The following is a 17,923-nucleotide window of genomic DNA, read 5'->3' as shown; positions in this document are numbered from 1 at the left end:
ACAACAGGGCATTCTGGTAAGAACGTCCAGCACTGCCAATAGTCCCATCTTCCCTGTTAAAAAGAGTGGGGGGAGGGGTTACAGATTAGTGCAGGATCTAAGAGGGATCAACAAAATAGTTGAGAGTCAATTCCCCGTAGTACCAAATCCAGCTGTCATCCTTATGCAAATCCCTCCCACTGCCAAATTTTTCACTGTGATTGACCTCTGCTCCGCCTTCTTCTCAGTACCTCTGCACCCTGACAGTCAATACTTATTCGCATTCACATACAGAGGAGTTCAGTACACTTGGACTCGACTACCACAAGGTTTCATAGACAGTCCAAGTATTTTCTCACAAGCTCTGCATGATTGTTTACAGTCTTTCCAACCAGAGAGTGGATCAATATTGATACAGTATGTGGATGATTTACTACTGTGTTCAGATTCACTGGAAGCGTCCCTGAGAGATACGAAACAACTCCTGTTTCATCTTTCAGACACAGGACACAAGGTTTCCAAGGACAAGTTACAATTATGCCAGACCCGTGTGAAGTATTTGGGACACTGTCTAACACAAGGACTGAGACACCTTACCGCTGATAGAATTCAAGCAATTCGTGACATGACCCTGCCACAAACCCAGCAACAGATTAGAACGTTTTTAGGAATGTGTGGGTATTGCCGTAACTGGATCCCAGGTTTTTCCATACTAGCCCTACCTTTGCAGGAGATGGTCTCCTCAAACAAACCTGATCGGATTTCGCACACAGACGAATCTGAGATGGCATTTGAGAGACTTAAACAGTGCCTAACACAGGCACCAGCATTAGGTATGCCTGACTATGGGAAACCCTTTGAGCTGTACAGAACAGAGAGTGCTGGGTGCGCAGCAGGTGTCTTAACTAGAGATGAGCGGATACGGTTTTACTCGGTTTTACTCGGTTCTCAAAACCGAATCTTATTGGCTATCCAAAACACGTGACATCCGTGAGCCAATAAGATTCGGTTTTGAGAACCGAGTAAAACCGAGTAAAACCGAATCCGCTCATCTCTAGTCTTAACCCAGAAGCATGGTGATGCCAGCAGGCTGGTAGCCTACTATAGCGCTCAGCTAGATACGGTAGCGCGATCCCTCCCCACATGCTTGCGAAGCGTTGCAGCAATAGCATTGCTAGTCACAAAAAGCGAAGATGTAGTGCTAGGACACAACCTCACAATTCATACACCACATGCAGTGTCAGCCTTACTGAATTCTGCCCAAACCAGACACGTCTCATCAGCGCGGTTTACAAGATGGGAATTGGCATTGATGGCCCCCGTAAACATCACCATAAGGAGATGCAGCGCATTAAATCCTGCAACGTATCTCCCAGGTGTGCCTGGACAGGCACAAAGGGTGGAGGATGAGAGTGATGGTGAAGGAGGATTTAATACAGGGGATGACACGCATGATTGTATGGAATATTTGACCCAAAATTTCACGGCAAGGCCTGACATCAGTGACAACCCACTGGAAGATGTAGATTTTACCTTCTACACTGACGGTAGTTGTCACAGACAGACGGACTCGGGAGACTTGTGTACTGGATACGCAGTCGTAGATGACCAAGGTACCATAGAAGCAGAACCGCTAGGCCCACCACACTCAGCACAAGTTGCTGAACTGGTTGCCCTAACCAGAGCATGTGAATTGGCTAAGGGCAAATCAGCCAACATTTTCACAGATTCTAGGTACGCCTTCGGAGTAGTCCATGATTTCGGGGCCCTATGGCGCCTCAGAAATTTCATGACGGCAGCTGGCACACCCGTAGCGCATGCAGCCCACATCAAAAGACTTCTGACAGCGATACAAGAACCCGACAGAGTGGCTGTTATCAAGTGTAAAGCTCACACATATAGCCAAGACCCGGTATCACTTGGTAACAGCCGAGCAGACGAAGCTGCTAAATCAGCAGCCGGAAACCCCATACAAACAGATAGTACACGACTGATGGTATTTAATACTGTAAACACACAGAAATTGTGTGAAATGCAAAATTTGTGTTCCCCACAGGAAAAGGCAGTCTGGAGGTCAAAAGGATATGGCCAGGAGTCCTCAGGACTCTGGACAGATGGACATAGTAAGCCAGTGGCACCCAGAGCATACCTTCCAAGTCTAGCGGAAGCAGCACACGGGCTGACTCATCTAGGCAAAGAAGGAATGTGTAAGCTAGTAAGAGCTTATTGGTGCGCCCCAGGATTTTCCTCCCATGCGGGTAAAAGAGCAATGACATGTCTCACCTGCTTGAGGAAGAATATCGGAAAGGCAATACCGACAGAGCCATCCCATATCCCTCCGACAGATGGCCCTTTCCAGGTAATACAGATTGGTTTCATACAATTGCCACCTTGTAGAAATTTAAAATATGTATTGGTCTGTATTGATGTATTCTCAAATTGGGTTGAAGCATTTCCCGCGGCCACAAATACCGCTGTGTTTACTGCAAAGAAAATTGTGCAGGAATTTGTGTGTAGGTACGGTATCCCTAGAATAATTGAAAGTGATAGGGGTACCCATTTCACAGGTGAAGTCTTTCAAACAATGTGTAAGTTGATGGGAATTAATAGTAAGCTGCACACTCCGTATCGCCCCCAGGCGAGTGCGAAGGTGGAAAGAGTTAACAGCACTATTAAAAATAAATTGAGCAAGGTAATGACTGAAACAGGACTGTTATGGCCCGAAGCTTTGCCAATTGTATTATACAGCATCAGAACCACTCCCAGGTCCCCTCTTAATCTGTCTCCTTTTGAAATTCTGTTTGGTCGACAACCCCATGTTATGATTAACCCCCAGGATGATTTGAAATGTAACAATGAAGTAACTGTAAAGTACTTGGTTAAGATGAGTAAGCAATTGAGGAATCAGAATGACAATCTAAAGTTGGTGATTCCTGATTTGCCAGATAGTAATTGTCATGACATTGAACCTGGGGATTATGTAATGATACGGAATTTTCTACGCTCAGGTTGCCTTATTGACAGATGGGAAGGACCATATCAAGTCTTATTGACCAGCACAACTGCTTTGAAGGTTGCCGAGAGAGAGACTTGGGTCCATTCGTCTCATTGTAAAAAGGTCACTGACCCAGAGAGGTCCCGTGATAAAGAACAGACGGTAGAGGTTGTATCACTAGAGTGTCTGTTCAGGGATGGTTGAGACGACACCTGAGCGCTGAGAATAACAAGACCGGAAGCTTGTCGAGACAGATTTCTTTTTCCCATTTGTTATTTTCTCCAGTTCCCATCTCCCTCCTATTTCCTTTCCCCCTTCTTATTTTTCCCCTTTTACTCCTCTAAAATGGACTTGCCCCAAGAGACTGTGATCCGGATTTTCCTGTTGACCATGAAGTTGACCAGAGCAGTCTGTTTCGGTGAGAGTACCATGGAGGTCGAGAAAGGATCGGGAATGGGTTCTGATGACCAGGATGCAGGCGTAGATTTCCAAGAACAACATAATCTCCGAGTAAAGGCGAGTATCAGAAAACGATCTGGTAGCATTGACAATAGAAGGAATTGTGAAGGATTGTTAGCTGAAGAGAACTGCATCTGTAGGCATTGTGACAATATAGTTGAGGATGGGTGCATAAAGAAATGTCAGTCCAGTTTTAATGTCCACATGGACCGGCATCCATTGAGTGACTATCACTCCTTAGTGGGTAAAGTGTTAAATCAGACAGACTGTTGGGTATGCTCTCAAGTACCTCAAGGCCATAGCAAATCAGGACTAGTACCATTCCCTTTAACTGTAGGAGAGGTACTTGAGCTAAGTGGTGGGAGGCCGGTGGACAAGAGGTTTAATATCTCCAGTCCTCCTAGTTTGAAGCTCCACCAATATCATGTGGATAGGTCCTTAGTATGCTTTAACATTTCCAATCCCCGAACGCCGGGAAATTGGGAAGTGTCATGGAGTAATCAAACCATGACCTTTTCATACAGACCCGACAGAATGCCCATAGACACAGAACTTATACGCCAGATAGCCGACCATAGGAAATTTTTCCGGTATAGGTACACCTTAGGAAGTAGGACCATGCGAGTTGGAGAGGTATCACCAGGATACTGTGCACAGATCATACAAACCGATACGTGTACTAAACAGATGGGAGAATTAGGGTTAGGAGATTTCACATGGAAAATTTGTAACATGATAATGTCATACTCCGTCCCATATGTTCTCCCCGATGATGCATATTTCATATGCGGGAGGAAGGCGTATAAGTGGCTTGCCCCAAACTCAGAGGGATTGTGCTATATTGGAAAAGTACTGCCTGAAGTAATGACTGTAACCCATAACAAAATGAAAGATATTCACCGCAGTGCCCAAGCTCCTTATACTCACACTCATTACGAGCACATCGTTAAACGGCACCTGATAGAGAGAACAGAGCATCCGGCCTCTGACCTGATCCACGAATCCACCGGGATTCAATTCCTACTCGCGTTAGATATCACTCGTACCGCCGGAGGAGTGATAAATTATAAATATATATCTGCGCTTGCAAATTTATTAGACAATATCACCGAAATGTATGACGACACATTCAGGTACACTGGGAAAGAGTTACAAGCCTACAAAACAGAACTGGTTCAGCATAGGATGATTCTCAATTACCTCACAGCTGTGACAGGCGGGTATTGTGTTACCCTGGCAACTCAATATGGAATAAAGTGCTGCACGTACATTACAAACAGCACGGAGGACCCAGCCGAGGTCATAGACCAAAAGATGGATGACATTTTACAACTAAAGTGGGAGTTTCGAAGGAATCACAATCTCACACTCGCTGCTGTGGGTAATGAGCTGACCAGTTGGGTGTCATGGTTGAACCCACGAAATTGGTTCTCGGGCTTAGGAGAATGGGCCCAAGGTATTATTATGGATGTAGGGAAATTTCTTTTGTGTATTCTGGGAGTCGTCATATTGGTTGGCCTGATATTTAGATGCGTTCGGGTTTTAGCGAAGCGTAAAAGTAATACCAGGGTGATGAGTCTACGGAGCGAAGACACTGTACTAACAACAACTAATTTGATGTATGACCCAACGATAGAGACAATGTTGTGATTAAAATGTGATTCCACGGTCCGTTTCTTTCACCCGTTTCTCCTTTGTTTTCCTCCAAGGTACAAAGACATCCGCTTGGAAGAAGAATTTGACAACCTCTTTTATACAGACCATTGATGAGTTATGCTACAAGCCCCATTTTCCCTAGTGACTTTAAATTTTACAATAGCCCAAATATTTTAGTGACTAACTTTCTGGACAATGGAAAAACTTTTGCCGTCATTTATAGCAAAAGCATCAGGAGACTACAGTCAACATGTACATCGAGACAAGACACAAGACAAGACCTCAATCAGCAAATGTATATTAAACTCACATAGTTTATGACTGCATTTACCATAATTGCTTCTTACCTTCATTTCTACAACCTTCAGGTAATGACACACATAGTCAATAGGGAATATAGGCACAGATATCAGCACTCACATATCCCCCCATTCATGTATCATCAACTAAAATGTGCTCCCCCATTTTGTTACAACCAAAAGCCGAAAAGAGCTCGGTAAAGTTTGACAGCCCATCCACAGACCCTTGATACGGGATAAGAAGGAATTCAAATGTATACTTCGCAATACCTCGAAGCTTGATACACGTACGGCACAATGATACATGACCCCTCAAACATGGATTCATACACACATGCTTCTACTATCTCACTAGGTCATACCTTTTTCCCACCTGATCCTCTCCTCCCTTTACCCAATCATAAGATGGTATTTACATTATGACATATATTTTTCTTTTTTGAACTGTTTTAGGAAGTGGCAGTTATTGATGACTGCCAAAGGGTGGACTGTCAAAGTCGGAAAAATATCATGCTACACGTTGCCATATATCCACCCCATGCGCGTGCCTGCTGCACGTGCACATTCTCTCCCATGCATGCGGATACTCGCAGCCGCGTGATGGCGCCTCGGCCATGCGCTCGAGCGCGTGGTATGTGCATTTACGGTAGAGTTTGTGTGCGTCTAGCGGGCGACTCAATCGTTAAATAATAAAACCAAATAGTATGTTTTATAGATAATGTCCCCCTTAATAATGACTGTAAGTTTGTTTAATGTAAATGGTCGCTGGACAGAGGAATTCCTCTTTGTATGGTACGAAGGGTCAGACAGGGTTTGAGCAGCTGTGTCTGGTACCTAACTAAAGAACATTTTATTAGAAACAATCCGGTGCTGGTTAGGTAAAGATTAGTCGCTCCTGCGTATAGTTATGGCCATTAGTATTTTCTGGACATTTACTATATTTGCGATTCATTACCCATGCGGCGGGAATCTTCAGATTCCCTCCCACCTGAGCAGTTTGATATAGTCGCAGCCCACCTGTTCAAACTAACCTATGACCTTTTGTTATGATGCGAGGAGACATTCCTGTGTCCAATGAACAATGAGATTATAGGTCCCTTTGTAGTGTACTGTACTCAGTGTATATAAGATCAGCCAGCCTGGGCAGCTCTCTCACTCTCCACAAACGGTTTTCATCTTGACTAACTTGGAGCTGGTACCAGAAGCTGCGCAGCGATCGTTCCCAGTGTGTGTAAGTAATTCTCTGTAATCAACTTGTTCCCTGTTTGTATTGGCCATTCTCTCTCTCTCCGTTATTGTATAAGATTGTGACGCAATTGTATATTTCTGTCTAGATATTCTGTTAGAATTATATGTTAGCTTGTAGTGTATGACTTGTAAACTGTTTCCCCTTTTCGATATAACTAAAAGATGGTTAGTAAAGGTGTTGGAACCTTAGCAAGGTATCGTGTGTTTATTATATTGCAAAAGGTAATAGGAGCGTCTCAAACGCTCAAGCAGCTTTAGCATTAACAAGGTTAAGCAGCGTTACATCGCTACAGTATTTTAGTACAAGGTTTACAGTATAAGAGTATCCTTTCTGTGTGTTACATTCAAGGTTTACTGATTGTCATCCCGTGAGCGTCTGCGACGCTCGTGTTCTCCTCGTGAACTCGAGCGTCCACTACGCTGGTAGCGTAGCATTACGGTGGTCGCCCGCCTATAGCGTGCTCGACACCACGCATTAAGCTGTGAGCGAGCGTGTCGCATGTGCGTCTCGATCACGGCCGAGCGTATGCTACGCTAAGTGCGTACCCTTACGGTACCCCATACGCCAATTGCGTACTGTGTCTCTTACCCATTTATTGTGAATGTTATAAGATAAATAGTTAGCCTTATCAATTAATTTTTATGGTAGAATTTCTCTAATAATCTTTGGTTATGTAAGTTTTTGTAAGTACCCAATTTTCACTGTAGTTATATTGTAGTATACAGACAGTAGGAAAGGTCATCAGGGTCAAAAGATCGACGTGTTCAAAAGGTTGACGTGTAAATGGTCGACATAAAAAAAGGTAGACACAATTCTTGTTTGTTTTTTGGTGTGTTTTGTCACTTTTCTGCCACAAACAAGCCTATTAGTGTACCACGTCTACTCACATGCTTCGGGCAAGGTGTCTCGCTCCACTACCATTGCACTCACATTACCGTAAAATAAACAAGCATATCTACCACACAGGGGTGAGAAACTCCTTGGGTATAAAGCAAATAGTACAGCCCTCCTCACAACCCCAATGGAAATGGTCACAAGCAGATATTGGAAACAGAACCCGGAACGCTAAATCCCAGCCGTAGAAAAGTCCCACATGCACTCAGGGTCTTTAAAACAGGTTTATCAGTAGCTTAACACGTTTAGAACCTTATAGGTTCTTCATCAGAAGCAGTGTGTAGTAGATATGCTTGTTTATTTTACTGTAATGTGGAGATGTGCCCTGTTCCACAGGACACATCTCAGCAGCAGCACGCAGGGGATCTGTGACACCTGCGTGACAACGTGTCAGACAGCACTGGGACAGTGTGTCTGTCCCCAGCGCCTGTCAGTGTGCAGCAGCGGCGGGTGTCCGATGCAGGGACAGTGTATCGGTTCCCTGCACCAGATGAGAAGCGGCGACGGGCAGTGGCGCGGCAGCGGCGTTTCAAACTTGGCGCCAATTTGGCCGCCAATGAGAAGCGATGGATGCGTCTTTTCAAATCGGGCGCCCTCCGCGAGCCAATCGGCGCTCGCCGCGTCATAGGCCCCGCCCCCGGCATGTGACGTGAGATGCTGCCGGGAGCAGGAGTAGACGGGAGGCAGCGCTGAAGAGCAGCGAAGAGCCGGGCGGTGCTGAAGAGGAGAGGACGCCGCGGGAAGAGCTCCGGTAGCCACGGAAGAGGCCAGAAGACGCCGGGTTTCCTGAGAGATGTCCAGCGGCGGCTGGACGCTGAGAAGAGGCTGCAGCGCCGCTGGCCAGGACGAGCCAGCTGCAGAAGAGCGCGGCTGAGGACCCAGATAGGCCACCAGGAGAGGAATGCAGAAGAGCTAACGAAGCTCCCCCCTGGTGCTTCTCCCACTCCTCAGTGAGGACGCCTGTCACCCCCACCCCCTTCTCTCCTCCCTAGACCACCAGGGATCGGGCATTAGGCCCGGGGGGCACAGTTAGGCCACAGGCCTGTGGCGCAGCAGGCGGGCACTAGGCCTGTGGGGTAACATCAGGCATTAGGCCTGAGCTACATTAGAGGGCATTAGGCCCTAGTTCATTTGCGGCCATTAGGGATATAAGGTGACCCTGGGCATTAGGCCCAGGTCACCCCACGGGCCCGAAGTTAGGCGGGCGCTAGGCCCGGGGGCAAAGTCAGGCCTCTGGTCAGTAAGGGGGCAGTAGGCCCAAGTAAGTGTACGGGAGGTGGATAGGCTGTATGGCGCCCACTCCACAGAGAGCAGGTAGGGATTTAAAGGGACAGCACCGTTTAACCTTGTACTGTGAAATTATGATGTGTGTTGTTCCTGTGCAGGGCCAAGTTTGCCGATAATTTGTGTCTAGTTTGTTGCACCACACACACAGAGCTAGTTTGAGGGCTCTGCCGTTATAGTTAGTGTAGTAGTGCTACACCAGTATAGAGTTGGGCCCTTCACGGCTGTTGTTTGTTTGCCTCCTTACAGGGACCTGTAAGTGGAGAAGAAGTTCGCAGTGCAAGCTTGGCAACGGTGAGAAACATCCATGTCCTTCTGTTCCTTTTGTCTGTCTGTCCCCTGAGCGCTGGAATAGGGGTTTGCTCACGAACGTGAGAACCCTTTTTATCAAACTACGCGCGAGAGTGCGAGTGTGTGAAAATTGGGTGGCTGAGGCCTTAGGGCCAGTGATGACATTTCACCCAACCGCTGAAGGTCGCCGCCAACCCTGGGGTATCCCCTTTCTCTGGTGGAAGAAGGGTTGATACCCCCCTTAAGTTGGTTTACTTTCTCCCCAGTTTGTCCGTCGTCAGCTCCGAGAGGGGATCGCCGTGTCCGGGTCCAACTGAAAATTTCCAGGTCTGTTGAAGGTTCCTTGACCTGAAGGTGAGAGAGCACGGCGCTTGATGAATAGTGAGTCTACACCTGCACAGCAGCAGGAACTACACCGCACCGCCACCCTCTTACAGTAACGTGAGTGCAATGTATGAATACTAGAGATGAGCGGGTTTGGTTCATCGAGATCCGAACGCCCCCGAACTTCACCTATTTTACACGGGTCCGAGGCAGCCTCGGATCTTCCCGCCTTGCTCGGTTAACCCGAACGAGGCCGAACATCATCATCCCGCTGACGGACTCTCGCAAGATTCGTATTCCATATAAAGAGCTGCGCATTGCCGCCATTTTCACTCGTGCATTGGAGATTGAACGGAGAGGACGTGGCTACGTTCTCTGCCTGAAAAGCTCCATATCTGTGCTCAGTGTGCTGCAAATATCTGTGCTCAGTGTGCTGCAAATATCTGTGCGCAGTGTGTTGCAAATATCTGTGCTCAGTGTGCTGCAAATATCTATGTTATCTGCCTGAAAAGCTCCATATCTGTGCTCAGTGTGCTGCAAATATCTACGTTCTTTGCTTGAAAAGCTCCATATCTGTGCTCAGTGTGCTGCAAATATCTGTGCTCAGTGTGCTGTATTGTGGTGACCACCCGTATATTATAGTAGTACAGTACAGTATGCCATTGCTGTATCTTGCAGCTCCGTGTCAGACTCAGTTCTAGACAGTATCCTGATCATCAGTGCTCAATATCTGCTGCATTGTTGTGACCAGTATATACTAGTTGAAGTGCCATCCTGTCTGACACTGCAGTGCCACTCCTAGATGGGCCAGGTGTTTGTGCCGCCCTCTTGGGTCGCTTAGCTTAGTCATCCAGCGACCTCGGTGCAAATTTTAGGACTAAAAATAATATTGTGAGGTGTTCAGTGTTCAGAATAGACTGGAAATGAGTGGAAATTATGGTTATTGAGGTTAATAATACTATAGGATCAAAATTACCCCCAAATTCTATGATTTAAGCTGTTTTTGAGGGTTTTTTTGAAAATAAAACACACGAATCCAAAACACACCCGAATCCGACAAAAATATTTCAGGGAGGTTTTGCCAAAACGCGTCCGAATCCAAAATACGGCCCCGTAACCGAATCCAAAACCAAAACAGAAAACCCAAAAAATTTCCGGCGCACATCTCTAATGAATACACTTTTAAAGGTATTGCATAATTATTTCTCCTTTCTCTCTGGTAGATCATAAGACATACAGGGAGGAGGAGAGTATTGGAGTTGTGAACATCATTCTACATGCTCTCATTGAAAGTCATAAGGAGAACTGGAGGTGGAACTGTGGGGTCCATTAGCCCATATATTCTATTTCTCTATCGTCCTAGTGGATGCTGGGGTTCCTGAAAGGACCATGGGGAATAGCGGCTCCGCAGGAGACAGGGCACAAAAAGTAAAGCTTTAGGATCAGGTGGTGTGCACTGGCTCCTCCCCCTATGACCCTCCTCCAAGCCTCAGTTAGATTTTTGTGCCCGGCCGAGAAGGGTGCAATCTAGGTGGCTCTCCTAAAGAGCTGCTTAGAAAAGTTTAGCTTAGGTTTTTTATTTTACAGTGAGTCCTGCTGGCAACAGGATCACTGCAACGAGGGACTTAGGGGAGAAGAAGTGAACTCACCTGCGTGCAGGATGGATTGGCTTCTTGGCTACTGGACATTAGCTCCAGAGGGACGATCACAGGTACAGCCTGGATGGTCACCGGAGCCTCGCCGCCGGCCCCCTTGCAGATGCTGAAACGAGAAGAGGTCCAGAATCGGCGGCAGAAGACTCCTCAGTCTTCTTAAGGTAGCGCACAGCACTGCAGCTGTGCGCCATTTTCCTCTCAGCACACTTCACACGGCAGTCACTGAGGGTGCAGGGCGCTGGGAGGGGGGCGCCCTGGGAGGCAAATGAAAACCTTTTTTGGCTAAAAATACCTCACATATAGCCTCCGGGGGCTATATGGAGATATTTAACCCCTGCCAGAATCCGTTAAGAGCGGGAGACGAGGCCGCCGAAAAAGGGGCGGGGCCTATCTCCTCAGCACACAGCGCCATTTTCCCTCACAGAAAGGCTGGAGGGAAGGCTCCCAGGCTCTCCCCTGCACTGCACTACAGAAACAGGGTTAAAACAGAGAGGAGGGGCACTAATTTGGCGTTAGAAATATATAAAAAAGATGCTATAAGGGAAAACACTTATATAAGGTTGTCCCTATATAATTATAGCGTTTTTGGTGTGTGCTGGCAAACTCTCCCTCTGTCTCTCCAAAGGGCTAGTAGGTCCTGTCCTCTATCAGAGCATTCCCTGTGTGTGTGCTGTGTGTCGGTACGTGTGTGTCGACATGTATGAGGACGATGTTGGTGAGGAGGCGGAGCAATTGCCTGTAATGGTGATGTCACTCTCTAGGGAGTCGACACCGGAATGGATGGCTTATTTAGGGAATTACGTGATAATGTCAACACGCGCCAAGGTCGGTTGACGACATGAGACGGCCGACAAACAATTAGTACCGGTCCAAACGTCTCAAAAACACCGTCAGGGGTTTTAAAACGCCCGTTTACTTTAGTCGGTCGACACAGACACAGACAGGGACACTGAATCCAGTGTCGACGGTGAATAAACAAACGTATTCCTTATTAGGGCCACACGTTAAGGGCAATGAAGGAGGTGTTACATATTTCTGATACTACAAGTACCACAAAAGAGGGTATTATGTGGGATGTGAAAAAACTACCGTAGTTTTTCCTGAATCAGATAAATTAAATGAAGTGTGTGATGATGCGTGGGTTCCCCCCGATAGAAAATATGGGCGGTATACCCTTTCCCGCCAGAAGTTAGGGCGCGTTGGGAAACACCCCTTAGGGTGGATAAGGCGCTCACACGCTTATCAGAACAAGTGGCGGTACCGTCTATAGATAGGGCCGTCCTCAAGGAGCCAGCTGACAGGAGGCTGGAAAAATATCATAAAAAGTATATACACACATACTGGTGTTATACTGCGACCAGCGATCGCCTCAGCCTGGATGTGCAGAGCTGGGGTGGCTTGGTCGGATTCCCTGACTAAAAATATTGATACCCTTGACAGGGACAGTATTTTATTGACTATAGAGCATTTAAAGGATGTATTTCTATATATGCGAGATGCACAGAGGGATATTTGCACTCTGGCATCAAGAGTAAGTGCGATGTCCATATCTGCCAGAAGATGTTTATGGACACGACAGTGGTCAGGTGATGCAGATTCCAAACGGCACAAAGGTGTATTGCCGTATAAAGGAAGAGGAGTTATTTGGGGTCGGTCCATCAGACCTGGTGGCCACGGCAACTGCTGGAAGATCCACCGTTTTTACCCTAAGTCACATCTCTGCAGAAAAAGACACCGTCTTTTCAGCTTCAGTCCTTTCGTCCCTATAAGAGTCATATCTGCCCAGGGATAGAGGAAAGGGAAGAAGACTGCAGCAGGCAGCCCATTCCCAGGAACAGAAGCGTTCCACCGCTTCTGACAAGCTCTCAGCATGACGCTGAGACCGTACAGGACCCCTGGATCCTACAAGTAGTATCCCAGGGGTACAGTTTGGAATGTCGAGACGTTTCCCCTGCGCAGGCTCCTGAAGTCTGCTTTACCAAGGTCTCCCTCCGACAAGGAGGCAGTATGGGAAAAAATTCACGAGCTGTATTCCCAGCAGGTGATAATTAAATTACCCCTCCTACAACAAGAAAAGGGGGTATTATTCCACACTATATTGTGGTACTGAAGCCAGAAGGCTAGGTGAGACCTATTCTAAATCTAAAAAAATTTGAACACTTACAAAGGTTCAAATCAAGATGGAGTCACTCAGAGCAGTGATAACGAACCGGGAAGAAGGGGACTATCTGGTGTCCCGAGACATCAGGGATGCTTACCTCCATGTCCCAAATTTGCCCTTATCACTAAGGGTACCTCAGGTTCGTGGTACAGAACTGTCACTATCAGTTTCAGACGCTGCCGTTTGGATTGTCTACGGCACCCCGGGTCTTTACCAAGGTAATGGCCGAAATGATGGTTCTTCTTCGAAGAAAAGGCGTCTTAATTATCCCTTACTTGGACGATCTCCTGATAAGGGCAAAGTCCAGGGAACAGTTGGAGGTCGGAGTAGCACTATCTCGGATACTGTTACAACAGCAGGGGTGGATTCTAAATATTCCAAAATCGCAGCTGATCCCGACAACAAGTCTCCTGTGCTTAGGGATGATTCTGGACACAGTCCAGAAAAAGGTGTTTCTCCCGGAAGAGAAAGCCAGGGAGTTATCCGAGCTAGTCAGGAACCTCCTAAAATCAGTGCATCATTGCACAAGGGCCATGGTAAAAAAAATGGTGACTTCCTTCGAAGCAATTCCAGTCGGCAGATTTCATGCAAGAACTTTTCAGTGGGATCTGCTGGACAAATGGTCCGGATCGCATCTTCAGATGCATCAGCGGATAACCCTATATCCAAGGACAAGGGTGTCTCTCCTGTGGTGGTTACAGAGTGCTCATCTTCTAGAGGGCCGCAGATTCGGCATTCAGTTTTGGATGTTGGTGACCACGGAGGCCAGCCCGAGAGGCTGGGGAGCAGTCACACAAGGAAAAAATTTCCAGGGAGTGTGATCAAGTCTGGAGATTTTTCTCCACATAAATATAGCTAAGGGTAAATTTATAATGCTCTAAGCTTAGCAAGACCTCTGCTTCAAGGTCAGCCGGTATTGATCCAGTGGGATAAAACATCACGGCAGTCGCCCACGTAAATAGACAGGGCGGCACAAGAAGCAGGAGGGCAGTGGCAAAAACTGCAAGGACTTTTCGCTGGGCGGAAAATCATGTGATAGCACTGTCAGCAGTGTTTCATTCCGGGAATGGAAACTGGGAAGCAGACTTCCTCAGTAGGCACGACCTCCACCCGGCAGAGTGGGAACTTCATGGGGAAGTTTTCCACATAATTGTAAACCGTTGGGAATTACCAAAGGTGGACATGATGGCGTCCCGTCTGAACAAAAAACGGGACAGGTATTGCGCCAGGTTAAGAGACCCTCAGGCAATAGCTGTGGACGTTCTGGTAACACCGTGGGTGTACCAGTCGGGTATGTGTTCCATCCTCTGCTTTTCATACCTAAGGTACTGAGAATTATAAGACGTAGAGGAGTAAGAACTATACTCATGGCTCCGGATTGGCCAAGAAGGACTTGGTACCCGGAACTTCAAGAGATGCTCACAGAGGACTTATGGCCTCTGCCGCTAAGAAGGGACTTGTTTCAGCAAGTACCATGTCTGTTCCAAGACTTACCGCAGCTGCGTTTGACGGCATGGCGGTGGAACGCCGGATCCTAAGGGAAAAGGCATTCAGGAAGAGGTCATTCCTACCCTGGTCAAAGCCAGAAAGGAGGTGACCGCACAACATTATCACCACATGTGGCGAAAATATGTTGCGTGGTGTGAGGCCAGGAAGGCCCCACGAAGAAATTTCAACTCGGTCGAATCCTGCATTTCTTGCAAACAGGAGTGTCTATGGGCCTCAAATTGGGGTCCATTAAGGTTCAAATTTCGGCCCTGTCGATTTTTCTTCCAGAAAGAATTGGCTTCAGTTCCTGAAGTCCAGAAGTTTGTCAAGGGAGTATTGCATATACAACCCCCTTTTGTGCCTCCAGTGGCACTGTGGGATCTCAACGTAGTTCTGGGATTCCTCAAAACACATTGCTTTAAAACCAGTCAAATCTGTGGATTTGAAGCATCTCACATGAAAAGTGAACATGCTCTTGGACCTGGCCTGGACCAGGCGAGTGTCAAATTGGTGGTTTTTTTTTTTTTTTTTCCTCAAAAAAGCCCATATCTGTTTGTCCATTCGGACAGGGCAGAGCTGCGGACTCGTCCCCAGTTCTCTCCCTAAGGTGGTGTCAGTGTTTCACCTGAACCAGCTTATTGTGGTGTCTTGCGCCTACTAGGGACTTGGAGGACTCCAAGTTGCTAGATGTGGTCAGGGCCCTGGAAAATATAGGTTCCAGGACGGCTGGAGTCAGGAAAACTGACTTGCTGTTATCCTGTATGCACCCAACAAACTGGGTGCTCTTGCTTTTAAGCAGACTTTTGCTAGTTGGATGTGTAATACAATTCAGCTTGCACATTCTGTGGCAGGCCTGCCACAGCCAAAATATGTAAATGCCCATTCCACAAGGAAGGTGGGCTCATCTTGGGCGGCTGCCCGAGGGGTCTCGGCTTTACAACTTTGCCGAGCGGCTATTTAGTCAGGGGCAAACACGTTTGTAAAATCCTACAAATTTGATACCCTGGCTAAGGAGGACCTGGAGTTCTCTCATTCGGTGCTGCAGAGTCATCCGCACTCTCCCGCCCGTTTGGGAGCTTTGGTATAATCCCCATGGTCCTTTCAGGAACCCCAGCATCCACTAGGACGATAGAGAAAATAAGAATTTACTTACCGATAATTCTATTTCTCGGAGTCCGTAGTGGATGCTGGGCGCCCATCCCAAGTGCGGATTATCTGCATTACTTGTACATAGTTACAAAAATCGGGTTATTATTGTTGTGAGCCATCTTTTCAGAGGCTCCGCTGTTATCATACTGTTAACTGGGTTCAGATCACAGGTTGTACAGTGTGATTGGTGTGGCTGGTATGAGTCTTAACCGGGATTCATAAATCCTTCCTTATTGTGTACGCTCGTCCGGGCACAGTACCTAACTGAGGCTTGGAGGAGGGTCATAGGGGGAGGAGCCAGTGCACACCACCTGATCCTAAAGCTTTACTTTTTGTGCCCTGTCTCCTGCGGAGCCGCTATTCCCCATGGTCCTTTCAGGAACCCCAGCATCCACTACGGACTCCGAGAAATAGAATTATCGGTAAGTAAATTCTTATTTTCTTGTGAAGAAACCCAAACAGCAATATTTTGTTATATAAGATGCATAAGCTATGTACACACTAGGACAACTCACCTAGATGTGAGTCGACCATGGGATCCAGTGGGGTTGCTGACATCGGCAAGTGTATACACACTTGCCGTTGCCGTCAGCAACGAACAACGGCGAGGGGTAGGGTGGGGACCATACTGCAATCGGCAGCATTGTCCTCGCTGGCAATGTCACCCATTGGACCAATGGAGGATGTCGCTGAGGACATACTGCATACACACTGGACGATATTGTGATCGGTGTCCGAATCGGGCACATCGTACACAATATTGCCTAGTGTGTACGCACCTATATGGTTATGGATTATTTCTTTTATCATCACTGATGTTTCTCTACATGTTATTTGGTAAAGCGCCTATTGGAGTGGACACATTTACTTATGTTATGTTGTTCTTTGGAAGTTAGGTGAAACTTCTGTTGGTTACCCCTTGGTTGCGCACAATGGTGGTCATTCCAAGTTGATCGCTCGCTAGCTGTGTTTAGCAGCCGTGCAAACGCTAAGCCGCCGCCCTCTGGGAGTGTATTTTAGCTTAGCAGAAGTGCGAACGAAAGGATTGCACAGCGGCTAAAATAAAAAATTGTGCAGTTTCAGAGTAGCTCCAGACTGACTAAGCACTTGCGATCACTTCAGACTGTTCAGTTCCGGATTTGACGTCACAAACACGCACTGCGTTCGGCCAGCCACGCCTGCGTTTTTCCTGGCACGCCTGTGTTTTTTCGAACACTCCCTGAAAACGGTCAGATAACACCCAGAAACGCCCTCTTCCTGTCAATCACTCTGCGGCCAGCAGTGCGACAGAAAAGCTTCGCTAGACCTTGTGTAAAACTGCATCGGCTGTTGTGAAAGTACGTTGTGGGTGCGCATTGCGCAGCATACGCAGAAGTGCTGGTTTTTTGCTTCATCGCTGCGCAGCGAACAATTTCTGCTAGCGAACAACTCGGAATGACCACCAACAACAGCCCATCAGAGAGCACAGTACTGAACATGTGCTTTAAAGCTGTATACTTGAATTGCATACACAGTACTTCGCAGCTCAAGTGCTGTACTGTCAGTTACATGGGGAGGGCGGGGAAGCGAAAGAACAACTTCTCGCGATACCAGGCGCGTGTCACTCGCTCACACCCAGTCGCCTCGAGACCGGTTGCGTCACGGGATCACGGGACCGGATCCAGGAAGTGAGCGGGGTCTGTGTGCATCGGGTCCGCAGCCCATTCCCACAGGGGCTTTTGCCATCTCCTGACCCCGCAGTATAGCGGCCCGGCGACCAACGTCACACGGGGTCCAAATCGGTATCGTGCTGCTGTGCAGCCGGTGCACGGTGCTGCGCTCCAGCCGCCCCCTCCCTGGCATGGGCAAGTGACAGCCCGCTAGACGCTGTTACTCGGATACCGAAGACCACTTGGACTTTGACATGGCAGATCAGTGAGCGCAGCGGCCGGGTTTATTCTTCCGCAGGTATGCCCCTAACAGTTTGCTATGGCTGCCGCTGCACAGTGTGACAGTACGGGGAGGGGGCAATAACTGTGGGGGAGGGGGCAGATGTGGGAG

The 17,923-nt window shown here is 47.6% G+C and overlaps 1 protein-coding gene across 4 annotated transcripts in view; it reads left to right on the top strand.

Annotated features, from left to right (window-relative positions):
* Positions 1 to 17,440: 17,440 nt before the first annotated feature.
* TAB3 (TGF-beta activated kinase 1 (MAP3K7) binding protein 3) overlaps positions 17,441 to 17,923 on the top strand; it is a 77,049-nt gene continuing 76,566 nt past the window's right edge. For 2 of the 4 annotated variants that reach the window (XR_010221443.1, XM_063953469.1), the window contains exon 1: positions 17,444 to 17,830. The gene's annotated coding sequence lies outside the window, so the exon portion shown is untranslated. Of the gene's footprint in view, positions 17,831 to 17,923 lie in introns of all 4 variants that reach the window. The other 2 variants (XM_063953471.1, XM_063953470.1) reach the window with 2 other exon arrangements.

Source organism: Pseudophryne corroboree, chromosome 2, assembly GCF_028390025.1.
Source record: "Pseudophryne corroboree isolate aPseCor3 chromosome 2, aPseCor3.hap2, whole genome shotgun sequence".
NCBI classification, from domain to species: domain Eukaryota; kingdom Metazoa; phylum Chordata; class Amphibia; order Anura; family Myobatrachidae; genus Pseudophryne; species Pseudophryne corroboree.
The sequence above is the reverse complement of the archived record's forward strand: the minus strand, read 5'-3'. Positions and strand labels throughout refer to the sequence as shown.